The sequence below is a fragment of the Homarus americanus genome, unplaced genomic scaffold (assembly GCF_018991925.1).
Source record: "Homarus americanus isolate GMGI-L3 unplaced genomic scaffold, GMGI_Hamer_2.0 scaffold7626, whole genome shotgun sequence".
Classification (NCBI taxonomy): domain Eukaryota; kingdom Metazoa; phylum Arthropoda; class Malacostraca; order Decapoda; family Nephropidae; genus Homarus; species Homarus americanus.
Window position 1 is genome coordinate 7,113,376 of NW_024718273.1, and position 17,126 is coordinate 7,130,501.

General features: G+C 39.9%; 1 long non-coding RNA gene across 1 annotated transcript; it reads left to right on the forward strand.

The window, feature by feature from the left end:
* Positions 1–8,435: 8,435 nt before the first annotated feature.
* On the forward strand, positions 8,436–16,792 carry LOC121859613. The gene is made up of 2 exons (XR_006087678.1): positions 8,436–8,811; positions 15,782–16,792. It is a non-coding gene; the product is annotated as an uncharacterized LOC121859613 (long non-coding RNA).
* The last annotated feature ends 334 nt before the right edge of the window (positions 16,793–17,126 follow it).

Genomic DNA, 17,126 nt, shown 5'->3' on the forward strand with positions numbered 1-17,126 from the left:
GAACGAAAATTTCCGATCTGTGTAACAGGAAAGCATAAGTAGTGTAGGCCTAGCTGAAACACCCAAGCTGTGTGGAGAGAACTAAGCTAAGGCAACGCCTCTACCAAGTGCAGTGGGAGCATTTTGAACTAGGCCTATATAATATTAAATGTAATCCAGCGAATTAATATGGACGCGATTCATGAAGTTAAGGGACTCTTATTAAATTTAAAGTTATTGAAGATCGTTTCTCAGTCTAAATATGTCACGTGTGTCCCAAAGAAGCTATTTAATTTAGTTTGCCAAAGATGACGTCACTAGGCTAGGCGGCCGCCTTGGGGAGACACGACGTTGGTTGAGCCAAGGTAGGTAGATACCAGGTAGCCTCACGCAGGCCGATAGGAAATCACTAATTAGCAACTTTACTCTCGAAATCGCTAAACCACGCCCCTTTTGTCACTTCATGCGTTTGTAATATTTTGGTATTATTATCTGTATAGATTCTTTCTCTAATCAAATTATACTAGCAGGTGGCTACAGCGCAATAAATCATTGTTATAAAAGAAAAACACTCCACTTTCACTTGTAAATATCCCGATCTACTGTTTGATGTAACGAAGTGGGCGGAGCTTAATAAGTGATGTCATCGCTAGCCAATCAGCGACGTTGGATTGAATCTATCTGTCGCAAGCGTCACAAGAAAGATATTTATATTTAGTTCATATATTTAATCTGTGGCTCCAATTAAAATGAAAAAAAAATCTCCATTCCATACATTTAGTGTACAACTCTTAATACCATCATAAGCCTTCAAAAATACGTAAATACAAATTTCAATGTTTTTTTCATTAGCGTAGAGCCTATGGGAGTGAGGCTACCTGGCATCAACCTACCTTGGGTTAAGCTTCAGTCACGCTCAAGCAGTTGTCCAAGACAGACGGAGTCTGGCGTTGCTGCCCAGGGAAACGATCATGTGGCCTGGTCTCTTTGTGGGCACGTACATCAGTGTTGCAAGTAAGTTTTATTCGATCTCAGACAGGGCTCAGATAGGGCGGAGAAGAAGTTAACAATAGCTAACAGAGATTTCTTGCAGGGACTCTGAGAACCCACGCGATCAAGCGGTTTGAACAAACGGTCCACATGGTTTTTGAGCGGATTGAGCTGTCTGTGTCGTTCTGACGGATTAGCGGTCGATTAGCTGGGACTCCCAAAGTAAACGAGTGTCCCTGACAACTAACTATGTGGGACCAGCGTCCGCCCTTGGTTGATGATCGTTCTGGGTCATCAATTCTCCCCACCTTGGTTCACAACACCACATATCTTCAGTGAGTTTAGTGAAAACTTCTTACTAACGGGAAAATAGAAACCCTCCCTCAGCTGGACAGGGTCACCTGCTTAAGGTCGCTCTCTTCCGGTCCATGGATGTATTGAGCGTAAAACTGGGGCAGTCTGAGTGAAGGAATGGTCACACACTGAGACCAGGAGTCTAGTGGGTACTTAGAGACATTTTATCTCCCCAGTATGGGTGTGCTCTGAGCACAGGTGTAATGCATGTTACGGAAAATGGTGGGAAGGTGTGTTTAGAATTAACCAAGTCCAGGTGTAAAATCTACGCTCCTCATGGTTGATTTTCACACGTGAGACGTAAGAGTTTCTCTCCAAAGTTGTGAAGGGTTTGTAGTGCCCTAAAAGTATACACTGGTGCATTCGGAACCTCTGTGTAAAGCATGTTATGGGTATTGGTGGAGAAAAACATTCATGACTCCTGAAATCTAGAGAGAGTAATGACCAGAAACAGGGAAGGGAAGGGAGGTCGATCCCGAATGGATTCTTCCAAATGTATCACACTAAAACACGAAACAAGATTCGACCGATACATTCAGATACCGGCGAGCTAACTGATAACAGATATTTTTCAACAGTTTTCACCACCGAAAATTTAAGCATGATACCTGAGGCACGGACTACATAAGGAGATAGTGAAGAAATAGATTAGGCGATATAGTAGTGGCTAGAAACGATGTTAATAAACAAATACAGGTGCTGATGAGATATTTGTCAGAGTATTAAAGGAATGCAAGGAAAAGCTTAGTATGCCCTTAGCAATTATGTTTAACATGTCATTAAAAATGCGTGTAGTACCAAAGTCCTGGAGGATAGTGAATGTGATACCGGTTTAACATCAATAGTAGACATGTTTAAGGCAGCAATAATTTCAAACTCCATTAGAATTCACCTGGAGAGGCTTAGGTTGAGCAATGATTCCCAACATGGCTTCACATTGGGCAGTAATATCTGACATCTCTATTAAAATTATTTTCAACTGTTTCCGAGTAAGTAGATGATGGACACGATTATGATGTGGTATATGTTCGACTTTAGCAAAACTTTCGGCAGAGTCCCCCACGAGAGACTAATACGAAAAGTGAAGGCTCATGGAATTGGAGGAGATATTCTAAAATGTATTAGGGCGTGGTTACAGGACAAGAAACAATGGGTGAGCATTAACGGCACTAAATCCGGTTGGAGTAAAGTTACTAGTGGAATTCCGCCAAGGCTCAGTACTTGGACCATTACATAGGTGTAGGGTAGACAGCAACAGAAGTAAATTTGCTGACAACACTATACTAGGGCGTGAAATTAAATCTGACGATGACTCCGCAAAACTACAGGAAGATCTAAACAAATTTTTCGCATGGTCTGAATAATGGCACATGAAATTTGATTTGGACAAATGTAAAGAACTTTTTTTTTACGAGAGTAGCCCACCCCGGAACAGGTCATCGACCCACAACGGGACCTGGGGGTGAAAAAAAAGCAAAAATAAATACCCCCCCAAAAAAGAGAAAAGGACTATATTAATCTATACCACGAATATACTAGAAAACCAGCTTTGGTTGTGTGAGGAAAGAAGGATGTACTATACGGGTTACTCTAGTGAGTCTAGTGTGACCGACATCCACACAGAAACGGTGGGAACCGCGGGCAAGACGAGTGTTACGAGCCCACGGCCTTGCCGGCGGTACACAGGATGCCAAATCCAATGAATATTGCCTGTTAAAGTACCTTCAAAAGAGAGAGAGCGAATCAACATTGCGGGGAAGAGAAAGGGAAGAGAGATTATCAACTAAAGGAGGAGAGTTAATAAGACGATATGCCTTTGATTCCACCCTATCTAACAGTTGGACAAAAGATGAGCCACCACAGATATGAGAGCAGTACTCCTAGGGAGGACGAATGAATCCCTTATAAACTTGAAGCGACTTCTCAGGAGTGAAGTAGCTATGGCATCTGTACAGCATTCCCAGTTTTCGGGAATTTTTCATAACATTTTTAGTGGAAATGGTGAGATCTAGCATATTTACAGTATTTTAGAATTTGGCAGAATGATTTCATCCTGACATGTGATTGGTGGGATATCTTCTAATTTGGAAGTGTAATTGGTATATACTGTGTTTTAATACTATTGAATTGAAAACAAATTCTACCTCTCCCTTCGTAGATGCTGCATAGGTCCGCATTGATTGATGAAATGGGATCAGTTTTAGAAACAGATCTTGTATGAGAATTAGGGTGAAGGTAAAAATGTGAAGAAGAATGAAGAGTAGAATCATCAGCGTAAGAATAGACATAATTAGTCGTAGCGAGAAGTAAATCATTAATGGAAAGAATGAAGAGAGTAGGTGAAAGAACAGAAAACCACTATTGGTAGAGATTCTCTACTAGAGAAACAGCTAGAGATCGATCCTTCAACAACAACTGCCATGTAGGGAAGAGAAACCATAAGAGGGAAGTTTATAAAGAAAAGACTTCTGCCACACCTTGGAGAGAGCCACGACGAAAGTTTCCTCATAATCCGTAAGGGAGGATGACCAATGATGGGTGCAGTAGCAGTAGGAAAGCAGATCACCGGTAGATTTCGCCTGGCGAAAGCCATACAGGTGATCTGATAAGAAAGAAAGGCGTTCAAGGTGACGGAGAAAATGAGAGTTTAAGAGAGTTTCTAAAAATCTTAGGGCATTAGTTAGTGGGATTAGAATGGTCACCCTTCTTCGGGATGGGCTGAACCGAGGCATGGTTCCGAGAAGAAGGAAACGTTTGGGTTTTGCGCCAAAGACGAAAGAGTCGAGCAAGCACAGGGGCCCGAATCTCAGCACACTCCCTCAGAACACGAGGGGGTATTCAGTACGGACCACATGCCTTACTCACATCCAAACTAGATAACACACCAGGGATAGAGTGGGAATTGTCAAAGGTGGAGTTAGAGGAGAATAAGGTGCCAAAGAGATTGACTTTATCAGGGAGAGAGTTGGCTATAGAGTTATCAGGTCGGAAGAGAGGAGAAAAAAGAGGGAGTGCAGAACTTATTACAGATGGTCTGGTTAAGGACCAAAAGGATTAACTAAAAGAGGAGTTAGTCAGGTCAGCGGTCTCTCTTTTTCAAATATTCCGCTTGGCCCTTCGAAAAATAGTCTTACAACGATTCCTTGAAGTAATGAAAGAAAGTGGATAACAGAAGGAGACAGTTTCATAAATTCATACGCCCTATCCCTATCCCCACATGCAATGGAACAGAAGCGATCAAACCATGATTGTAAAGTGAAAGTTTTGGTAGAAGATTGGATAAATGCACTCATACCACCCTGTATAAAGCCAGCAATGCTGTCAGCTCATACCTAGGCGTCCCGAGAGGAAAATCAACATTCATCCCAAGGAAAGTAGAAGAAGAATTCTCGCAATGATTGCCAGTTTGCCCTCTGGTAATGCTATAGTTGGCATTTGGTGATGGGGTGAGGGAGGTGGTCGTACCCAGTTTGATTTAATAGAAATAATATTGTGATAGAACACCATAAGGGGGTAGAAATTGGGTATGAATAGTGTGAGGGGTTATAGGTAAACAAAGATCAAGAATGTTATTAAGTTGACCATGTCGATCTGTAAATAGAGAAACCAGATATAAGATGAATAACGTTGTTATAGAGAAATACGACTTTGAGAAAGACTTAGGTGGAAGGATAAGTAGGAAATTTAAACTAAGATAACAATGTGTATGTGCTTGAAACAAGGCTAAGGAAGTCCTTGGCTTCATACAAAAAGATTTAGTTGCAAGACTAGCGAGGTTATCCTAAAGCTATAGCTTGCGCTTGTAAAACCTCACTTGGATGACGCGGTTCAGTTCTGGTCACCGTATTACAGAATGGATATAGAATCCTTGGAAAGAATTCAGAGGAGCATTACATGACCAATCAAGGGCATTAGGAACCTTGAGAACAGAGACAGGTTAAAGCATCTTAATTTGCACTCCACCGAGAGACGTAGAGTGAGGGGCGACATGATCGAGGTGTATAAATGGAAGTCAGGGCTAAACAAAGGGGACATTACAATAGTACTCAAACTATCCAACCCGGAGCGAACTCGTAACAATGGTTTTAAATTAGACAAAGTTAGATTTAGGCGCGAAATAGGTAAACATTGGTTTGGAAATAGAGTAGTGGACGACTGGAACAAGTTATCAAACATCATCATTAACTCGAATACGCTGGATAGCTTCAAACATAGGTTGGATGGATATATGAGCAATAAGGGTTGGGTGTAAATGGGACTGCCCAGTATGGGCCAATAGGCCCGCTGCAGTTTCCTCCATTCTTATGTTCTTATGTAGAGTGAGGGGCGATGTGATAGAGGTGTATAAATGGAAGCCAGGGTTAAACAAAGGTGATATAACAAGGTACACAAACTATCCAACCTGGAGCGAACTCGTAGCAATGGTTTTAAATTAGACAAATTTAGATTTAGGGGCGAGATAGGTAAACATTGGTTTGGAAATAGATTAGTGGATGAGTGGAACAAGTTACCAAACATCATCAATAACTCGAGTATGCTGGGTATGTTCAGATATACCTGTGGGAGGTTGGACGGATATCTGAACGATAAGGGTTGGGTGTAAGCGGGACTGCTCAGTATGGGCCAATATGCCCGCTGCAGTTTCCTCCATTCTTATGTTCTTGTGTGTGTGTGTGTGTGTCTCATATTTCGAAATTTTAGAACGGAAAGTACTGGTTTAAAGAACAGGGAAACATACGTGAGGCCCAGAATTGTAAAGTAATTAAATAAATTTACTTGAGTGCTGTACTCAAGTAACATTGTTGGGTATTTACTTTTTTTTAATTTACTCAAATTTTTCAGCATTTTTACTTTTGCTTCAGTATGATTTTCTATACTTTTACTCCAATACAACTGATAAAAAAAAACGAAAATCTTTACTCGTTTCATGCAAACTAATAATATATTTTTAATTAATTATTAATTTAATTTTTAACCATATTAAGAGATGTGTGGGTGGAGCCGTGAGGGGTACGGTGTGTGTGTGTGTGTATGTGTGTGCGTGTGTGCGCGTGTGCGTGCGCGCGCGCGCGTATGTGTGGGAGAGACTACATGGTCACATACCTAGAGGTCTCGTGAGGTGAGGCGACGGTACTGTAGAGCAGGTCATGTGGCAGTGGCAGCGGGCCTTCTTTTTTATCATCTTTTGTCCATTAGCACCTTGACCACCCACTTCACCTCGCCTACCCTTTTATTCCCCCCTTCCCCATCGAATCCCCTGTCTTCCCCCACACCTTTCCTTCAGGTGCTTGGTCTTCCAGTTAGACGTCAGTTTCTCTTTTTACGAGGAATAGCCCACCCGGACACAGGTAATCGACCCACAACGGGGCTTGGGGGCAAAAAACTAAAAGTAAAAGAAATTAAAAATAGAAGAGATAAAGACCAAATTAATCTACACCACGAAGATGCCGGGAAACCAGCTTTTTGAAGTGAGACAGGTTGTATGAGTATGGAAACAAGGAAGAAGGCAGAACATTCCGCAGTTTGGCTGAGTGAGGAGAGAAGGATGTACTATAACGGGATATTCTAGTGTGACCGACATCCACCCAGAAACGGTGGGAACCGCGGGCAAGACGAGTGTTACGAGCCCACGGCCTTGCTGGCGGTACAGAGAATGCCAAATCCACCGAACATTGCCCGTTAAAGTACCTGTATAAAAGAGATAGTGAAGCAACATTGCGGAAAAAAGAAAGGGAAGAGAGATTATCAACTGAAAGGGGAGAGTTAATAAGACGAATGCATTTGTTTCCACCCTATCTAATGGATGGACAGAAGAAGAACCACCCCAGATATGAGAGCAGTACTCCAAGTTAGGACGAATGAATTCTTAATAAACTTGAAGCAACTGCTCAGGAGTGAAGTAGCTACGGATTTTCATAATGTCGTATTGTAAAGCCTGTATCTATACACACGTGTGAGAATGAGTGAATTTAAAATTCTGCTTAGACAACTAAGTACCATTGCCCGCCCCCTTCCCCGTCGCCAGCACCCACCAGATGTTACGTTGTGGGAAAAAATCAACCACTCCTCAATTAGAATCGAAAAGTGATTTCACCAGAACTACACCCAAATTAGAAGGACAGTTCACGGTGAGTCTTAGTCAGACTCGGTCACTATGGAGGCAACAATCACCCACAAACTTCACAACTTGATAGCTACTTGGCATGCCCAGGGGATGGAATGGAGCTACCGAGGTCTTTCCTGACATTATGTGACTTATCTTTCAAGTTTAACACTCCACCAGCCCGAACCTACGGCCTAGAAAACAGTGTGTTAATGTTCGAAATAAGGTAAACAAAGTATTAGGTTTTATATCTAGAAGTGTAAGTAATAAGAGTGCGGAGGTCATATTGCAATTATATCTTGCGCTAGTCAGGCTGCACCTCGATTATGCTGTTCAGTTCTGGTGCCCTTATTATAGAATGGATATCAATTCACTTTAGTCGGTGTAGCGAAGAATGACGAAAATGATTCCGGGACTTAGAAACCTTCCATATCAAGATAGATTAAATAAACTAATCTTGCATTCCCTAGAAAGACGAAGAGTGCGGGAAGATATGATAGAAGTATTTAAGTGGGTGAAAGGAATCAATAAAGGAAATATAGGTAGAGTTCTTTTAATATCCGAACAAGATAGGACTCATACCAATGGGTTTAAGTTGGATAAGTTTAGGTTTAGAAGGGAGATAGGACACAAATCGGATGATAGACGAGTGGAACAAGTTTAGTAACTTTGAAGTATGTGCTGGGGCGCTGGGAAGGTTTGAAAAGGGCTAGATAGACTCATGGATGATAGAGAGTGGTAGTAACTCTCGACAGGAGCTGCCATGCACAGGCCAACCGGCCTATTACAGAATCCTTATTTTCTTATGTTCTTATGTTATGCCTCGTGAGAGTCGTGGGGTCAGCTGTACTGGGTGCCCAGTGGCAGGCTTAAATGACTAACTGGTTTCCGTGAGCCCAGCAGTATATTTTATCAAATTATTCATACACTGATGACAACATTACAAGCCAGTTTTAATATAAACAAAAGTTACCAGGGAAAATTTTCCATCGAGAAGATGCGACTTTGTGTCTATGGTAAATAATTAAGACATGAACAACAGGACGTCATGCGCTTTCACAAATAATTAAATAATTATACTGGTAAGCCGTGGGGAGACGTTCGTGTTGTTGTTTAAAGACGGGAATAAATATTAAAATAGTGCTAGTCTTTCCCTAAAAATAAATAAAAGATGCAGTCAAGGGAGAATTTGAGACCTAACCAGAAAAAAAACTTAAGTTGTTCCTGGGAAAATACACGCCGTGTACTTTGAGAAGGCACATCTCTCTCTCTCTCTCTCTCTCTCTCTCTCTCGCCAGTGGGACTCAGTGCCATGAGGATGTGCCCGGGACACAACTCCCCACGTGGTGACGACTCCTGTGAGCTACTTCAAACATTACTCTCAAGTAAGTTCAGTTCAACTGTATGCAGAGATTTGATAGGGAAAGGATATGCACAGTGGTTAAAGGGTGGATTAATCCAGGTTTTCGTGAAGTTAACTTGGCGGCTGGTGGCAGCTGGCGACGGGTGGTAGCTCGTGCTGGCGACTCACAGAGAGCAGACAGGCTGAAGACCATCTACCGGCTGGTTGCACCCTGATTTCCCAGGGATTTGTTGTTCAGGCGCACACGTGGTTGAACCAACGAGACTGGCGTTATAGCCTCATTGCCTGGACATCCCAGGCAGTGCAAAGCCCGCCAACCATGCTACAAAAAAAAAAACTAAGAAGTGTAACTATGTGTGGGGAACGTAGGGGCTCAAACTAGATAACCTAAGGATGTAGTACCAGAATCAAGGAGGATAGCGAATGTAATACCGATTTTCAAGAAGGGAGATAGATCACCATCCTCGAACTGCTGTCCAATCAGTTTAACATCAATTGTTGGCAAATTAATGGAAGCAATAATTTCAAACTTTATTCGAAATCACCTGGAGAAGCACAGGTTGATCAATGATTCCCAACGTCACCAGGAAATATCGGCTCATTTTTCTGCCACAGTTATTTTACCCCACCAACACACCAGGGAGCGTTTTATGTAAGCGATTGCTGGGTTACTTTTATTTCTAAATTTAAGCGTCTATGTATTTGTTAATATTTTATTTTCCTATACTCTTTTAGGTGGCTCTGGTGTCATGCTTTCGGTGTATTGCTTTGAAGTAACATATTCTCCATTACATGGAGTAATTTAAGCAAGTAACGACTTCTGTCACAATTTACCTGTACGTCTGCTGGATATAATGTTCAATTTCCTCTGATGTCCACAAAAAGTCGAGGAAAGGGTGAAACTTCTTAAGCTTGTAGTAATGGCGGATACAGGAAAATGTGAGAAGAAATGTTTTTGATAGCCCTATAACTCTACCTGGCACTTAGTATTAGTTTGCTTAAGATAAGTTCCCATAGTTGCCATTATATATACTGTACTGTAATGGCAGCCACTGAAAAACTACTAATTTCTCCTTCACTCTTTCCATAATGTAACCAAGAAACCTTCCTTGTTGCTTTTACATTTACATTTAAAGCTTAAATTTTACTATTAGCTGGTGAGGTGAACTCGAATGACGTGAAATCTAGCGATGAAATATAGAAGCAATTCTTGGGGCTTAAGGAGAAAGTTATGGTTGAGAAAATAATGATGTTATGGCTTCAAGTGGTCCCAGAGGAAACATTACTGCTGATGGTTCTATTTTAACAGAGAGACATCGTATCTTCCCGTCCAAGTTAAGAAACACTACTGATTAACGTCTTGACGTAGAGAAAAAAAAGAGTACCTCCTACTTTAATATATGGTAATAAAATTATGTACCGCATTACCCTAGTCGTGATATAAAACACCTTAATACAGGTCATTTAACACGAATGTGTGTGGGTAACCGGGATCTGATTGGTCAAGTTTACGTAAAATGTTTTGGATGACATAACTTGAAGCCAAGCGTCCTTCAGCTTGTAAATTAAACTGCATTTTACATATATGTACAGCTTGGAAATGTAGAGGTTTTTAAACAATGTTAGGTTAGGTTAGGTGATGAACTGTGTAGTTTGAATCAGCTGTGTTTTCTCTGTACTGTGTAGCTTGAGCGAGTTGTGTCTGTGTTATGTGGCCCTCATTGTGTTTTGTCTTTTGTCATGTGGCCTTCATTGTGTTGTACCTGTGTTATGAAGCCCTCATTATGTTGTTTCTGTGTTGTATGGCCCTTTTTGTGCTGTGTCTGTGCTATGTGGCCCTCATTGTGTTGTGTCTGTGTTATGTGGCCCTCATTGTGTCTGTGTAGTCTAAAATTGGTCACGAATAGCCAGTAGGGTGTGTCAATTTAGGGGGTGAACTGGCTAAATTGAAAATCGAGTAATTTGGTAGCAATTTATTGTAGTCTTTAAGCATGCAAAACAATATTCTGGCATAAATTTTTTTTTATAATAAGTCCTACCTACATCAAATGGATTTTTAAATGTACATATTTGTGAATTTATAACATAACCAGCGTTTGCACACATGTTACTGTTTCAAGTTTCAAATTATTATATTTTATTATCCGTAGTCTATTTGAAAGTAACCAATGCCTTCATACTCTCTTTGCTTTGGTTTCTTGTCATCAGTAGTCTGCTTGCTATTTGTGCTTTGATGTAACCTTCTCGCCTCTCGTGGCTGTAAACATGGCCCGCTGCTTCTGTGACCATTTTCACACATCTCTCCACACTTTGAGTGTGGGAAGGCCACTTCGGCACCTGCATTGGAGTCTCTTTAAGGTTTCTCAATTCTTGGCTAGTTAGACTTGTTGTCAATGGTGGCTCTAAGACTTCCAAACTCAAGTCAACCAATTCTGACAATTTGGTGGCATTGACGTTTATTGGGGGAACTTTTCTTGAATGAAACGAACAGTCTCCCAACTGGTCGTCATCTATTAGCGTTCCTCTAATCTTTAGAATGACTTCTACAGCCTCGGTTCGGAGATTGGTACATTGACTGCAAAGCATTGCTTGCAAAACTGCTTCTGATCGAGCATACCAAGCGGACCTTCTTGCCACAGGTAACACGATGTCCCTCACTACCTTCCTCTGTGTTCTTACTAGCTGCAATTGAAACAAAAGGTGATTGGGCCCATCCACCCACATAGGATTAAGTTTCACACTAAACCACTGGGGAAGATAAACTCCAATAATAAATTCAACAATTAACCTCAAATTCTTCAGCACTTTGCCCTTCAATTCGTGTTTGGAAATCCAAATCCTGCAGAAACGAAGAGCTGTAGTTAACCAACGGCTGTGACTGACAGGTCCAATCTCCAAGAGAGCCAATGACTGAGGCACTTCTCCTGATCTTATTGCTTGGGCAATACGATAAGCATAGGATTGATCTGTGCTGAGATCTTTGATGACTCCTTCAGACAACGCCGGAAGGGGAGGGCCAACTTCGACCTTTGGAAAGGTTGTATTTATTTCTAGTTGTGTTGCTTCATCCAGCATGATGCCAAGGGGACCTGACCACTTGTTGTTGCTCTTTGTAGGACCATCAAGTTCCTGGATGAGATGACGAAGAGGTAGCTCGCCTGTATGTAAATCACATACAATCCAAACAAGTCTTCTTCCTAGTTTTTTCTCTAAATGCGTCATTACACCCCCCTGCCATCCGGTGTTCACTGCAGTTGAATCTCCACCAACAGCCTGCAGTGAACTGCCAAGTCCTCTCTCCTGAACCCAACATAAAATATGATCAGCAATGACCTCTGCATGTTTCTTCCCTTCTACTTCAGTTTCGGGAGCAAAGTGAAACAAAAACCGACCACCAGGCTCAGAACAGACAGAGTAGTGTTCTTCTTTGATGAGACCTGGAAACTTTCTGTTCACTCCCTCTACTTCTAGCAAAACTTTTGTGTCATCTATTCTTCCATCAAACAAAAGACAGGAGAGCCCTCCCTCGCTTAAATCTTTTTCATGCTGATCAGATATTTCCTTCATTATTTTTTCTTGTGCTCTTCTAATTTTATTATGATCTATCACCAAAGATACATCCTCTCGGCTGATGAGGCCTGCATCTATCCAAGCGGCAGTTGCAATTTCTGCAGCCTCACGAAGTCCAGCATGGTGGCGAATACTAGCTAAAGCAATGTTTGAAATATTTCTTGTGTTGTATTTCATTTTCTTTGGTAAAGGTTCAGATGGCTCTTTGGAACTATCATCTGATGTTGCTTCCTGTTCATCAGAAGAACTATCAAAGAAGTGATAAACATCTTGACACAGCTCTTCCTCTCTTTGGATGGCTTCTTCACTCTTCATTTTCTTCTTTTGTTCCCTCTCTCGGATTTGTTCTCTCTTCTTGGCATTAGCAATCTGCTTCTTTGTTTCTGAATAATCTATTGAACCCATTTGCATACTTCCTTGGCCTTCTGCCTTTGTCCTCTGTGCCTTTATAAATTCAAGCTCTAAAACAGGGATCTTCTTTTCACGAGGACAACCACAATCAATGTGGGAATTATTTTCTCTCTTACCTGAGTGAGAACAGTTGGATTCAGAACATAATTGTATGGAGCACTTGCAGGTCAAAATGTCAAACAGAGTATCAAGTGTGTGCAGAAATTCATTTTTCCTGGCCAAGTTTCCTTTACCAAGTGATGTTTCAACTGCTTTGTGCCATAATTTCGTTAGTTTTAGCTCAATAGTTCGACACTGATTAATCACAGGTGGTTTGAATAGTGCATTAGCTTTTGTCCATTGATGCAGAAGAGGGACTATCATGTCATTTATGAGTTCTTTATCTGTATAGTTCCTTCTGTCCTTTGCATTTTTTTCTCGAAGGAGTAACCCTAATCTTAGCATGTCTCTCACTGTTGGAAGTTCTGATACAGGAAGCTCCTTCCCTTTACCAACTAGCAGGCTCAAGTGGGTTGACAACTGACTTCTTGTCTTCAATTTTGACATCTTCACACTATCTGACAAATAGAAAAATATTTCAATGTTTCATAATTCAATTGTTGTTTCAAAAAATATCAATTTGTTTATCAAAAATGCTGTAACAGAAATAACATAATAATTTCTTAGAACATAATGTTTTATACAATGATATAAGTAACTGCGACAATCAATATGCCCTACTTACAATAATTAAAATGTAGAATTCGTCTGGTAGAGTAGGTGCAAGTGCAATGAGAGCAAACCACCGTCTATGATATCTAGAAGGAGAGTGAGCCGGGCGCCTTATCCTCACGCTTGGTACAAGTCAAAACAAGAATTAAACTGTCCCACACGGAGAGCCTGTTCATGTTCATGTTCTGACATGCATATTGTACACAAGCTATAGAACCATAAAATACTCCATAATCCATATGCTTACATGAGATTAGTTAATATCAAGTGAATAATTCTAATCAAGTCTCATTAATTTGTTGAAATACTGATATTTGAAACTTTAAGGTATAATTGATGTAGGTGAGTGTTATTTCAATTCATTTTTGTTTGCTAATCTCAAGTTTAGACATAAAGAGGCACAATATTTTGACTACCAAATTTGATTTTTAACATGTTGACAAAATTGACACACCCTAATAGCCAGTGAATTATTCGCCGGGACAAAAATACTGTATATTCATATGTATAAAGTTAATGGAGGAAGACGCTAATGGTGGTGACAGCTGATGTCAAAGCTCATCAAGAGGGTACTGTTGTGTCACGGCTCACCAAGATGGCACTGTCATTTTACGGCTCACCAAGATGACACTGCCATGTCACGACTCATCAAGTGGCACTGTCAGCGGCAGCGATTTTGGCCGCGAGGTAAACGTCAAAAGTTTCTAATAGTTGTTTAATGAGTTTGAGAAGTATTAAGCCGATGGTGTCCGGCAGTCACTGCCAACCTGGCAAGATTACTCATATCTCTCATCTGCATCATGAGGCAGTCTGGGTTTACCACTGATTGCTGGTGCCAAAGTCTAGAGTGACCTCTTGAATTATAAACTGTGAAAAATTAGACTAACAGGACTTCACTAATTGATATAACAGGCTGAAGAGACTTCAGTACCTGAGAGAATACACTGGCAATAATTTAGAAAGTTAAAAGTTTTCAAATAATATTTTAGGATATGAGGCAGTAACTTAACAACACTTCATGATGTAAAAAAAACAAACAGACTGACGACATTCTTCCTTATTCAAAATACCGTTCTCTGTTTTAACGGGAAATATTTTTTTTTACTATATCTTGATAGATTTTTCGAGATACTCCTCATTTTCTTTGTCTACGAGACGATAGAATACTTCCATGGCCTCCGTTATAGTGAATACTATGACAGCTCACGGCAGGTTTGGTAAAACACAGAATTAGGAAAATGGGTGTTGTCAGCTGATGAAGGACGGCCGACCTAAGTTACAGGATAATAACTAATATCCCACACCGTCGGTTATTAACAACGGCTATAAATTACAGTAAATGTCGGATGAGCAGCTGTGAGGCCGGAGTTCGCGAGCACTTTTATGTTCGAATTAATATGTGCGACTGGAGGTGGCTCTGGAGTCCAATCCTTGACCCGCAGACATTCAGTCATAATTTTAAACATTAGGGTTACTTATAAGTATCCCGAAAACGCTCTCTAAGCCGTAATTAATATATTTTTTTTTAATTTGTTCGGGTTACCATTTAGTAGTCCGACAATATTATTGGAAAGTTCGGGATAAGTCCTCGGGTGTGTGTAGGCACCCGAAAGACTTATCCCGAATGTTCAAACTAGTTATATATGAATAGAAAAAGTGTCTGAAATATAATATATGTAAATTATGATGAGATAATAAAGAAAACAAATACTTAAATGCCCTAATAACCGGTTTTAACGCACTTTTGTTTGTGATAAATAGTTGTAATGCCATTTCCAATTCGCCAATATGTTATATAGGAAAGATATAAGATAAACCAAATGTACTAGGTAGATTGCTGAGGTAATAGTTTACAACAATAGTTACCATGGAAAAAAAATTCTCCTGTTGTATTTCATTGTTTGGGTTGTTGTTGTTCCAGTTGTGTTTAGGTTACGTAAAATATCTTTTTTTTGAGGAAAGGTTCGAACTCAGGATTAGAAGGAAGTACCAAAATTGATTAATGATGTTTACAATTACTCGATTTAAATCATGTCAGTCCTATCATGCATCACTGGAACAACAATAAACAAAAGTTGAATATACTATGGACAAATTTCTTAAGGAAATTCTCTGTAATAGCTATGCAACACGCTTGTAAATTATTATCAAACGTAATTTACCTAATATACAATAGTTACCACAATATATATATATATATATATATATATATATATATATATATATATATATATATATATATATATATATATATATATATATATATATAATAGATATTAGATTTTGTATTATTTTTTCAGGCTGGCAATATCGCATTCTGGTATGCAGAGCTAACTGATGTTGTGAGGATTGTTATTAGAGACCATCAAAATCCTTTTGCTTATCTCTCTGAGGAGGGGTTTATCAAGAGGTGTAGGCCGTCCAGGGAATGAATCCATGAACTTTTTGAACGAGTTGAGCCACATATGCCAAGAGTTCAAGAAGGACGAGGCAAGAAATTCTGGTATTTCTATAATGTGCAGTCTACAAGATAATTGGGTTAAATTATCTTAGGTTAATATTAGGTCAGGTTAGGTTAGGTTAGACTAAATATATATTTATAGACCGAAACTTTAAATCTTGGATTTTGGTCTTAGTTTAGAAGTGTATTGGGTATTTATTCAATGTTATTCAGTGATGCAAAAACCCCTAAGCCCACCTCCCATGTACAATAATACCACCAGGCCATAATTACAGTGCTGTATTATTTTCATTACCCAGAATTCGTGAATACGTACTCCAAATTGAAATTGGCTGGGAGTTTTTCCGGGAAAATTTTCAACATTTTGGGTCTGTGAACGAGTTTTCAAGGTTGAAAATCGGGTTAATTTTTTTGTAGAAAATTCCGAAAAATCTCTTAAAACAGTTTTATTCCAGTCCTTGGAGCAAATTCCGAGGTTAAATATCAGGAACATTTTCTGGAAATTTTTAATAAAATTTCCTTAAACTCTCCAAGTTTTTTCCCGGGTCCCCGAGGATAAAAGAATGTTTAAACACGGAAACTTTTACATGTAACCGAAAAATTTTAGGGATGTGGGATTTTTCATGGTTTGAGAGTCTTGTTATCTGGAAGTCTCTCATCCCAGGAAGAGCTCTACACCAATTATTCCGGCTAATGGGGATATCACCTGCATGTTGTACTTTATGGAGGGTGATTCTCTGAAGAACTTAAAATGTAACACAGTAATATATATCATTATAGGAGCCCTGTTGTTTACTATAATCAGGATAAGCAATGTTAGACAAAACAGTAAATAAAAAAACAAATTCTATCCTACAGGATGCAGTATTCCTCACACCTGCAACTCATAACTTCATTGATATACTTTAGCTGTGGCAGCTTCCAAATTAGTATGGCAGACTGCTGGAAGATTTCTGTCTCATCAGTTTGGAAGTTTGTCAGAAGCTTTGCAACTATTTTGACCCTTATGGCAAAAAATTACATCCACTTTCCAGAGTCAAGCAACATACAAAATCTTGTAGATGAATTTCACACCATTGCAGGGATGTCTGGTGTATTTGGCTGACCTACATCGATGTAGAAAGTGGTGTAATTGATACATGGGTTTGATTTGTATACTGTAGTTTGTTTGAAAGTAGAGCAAG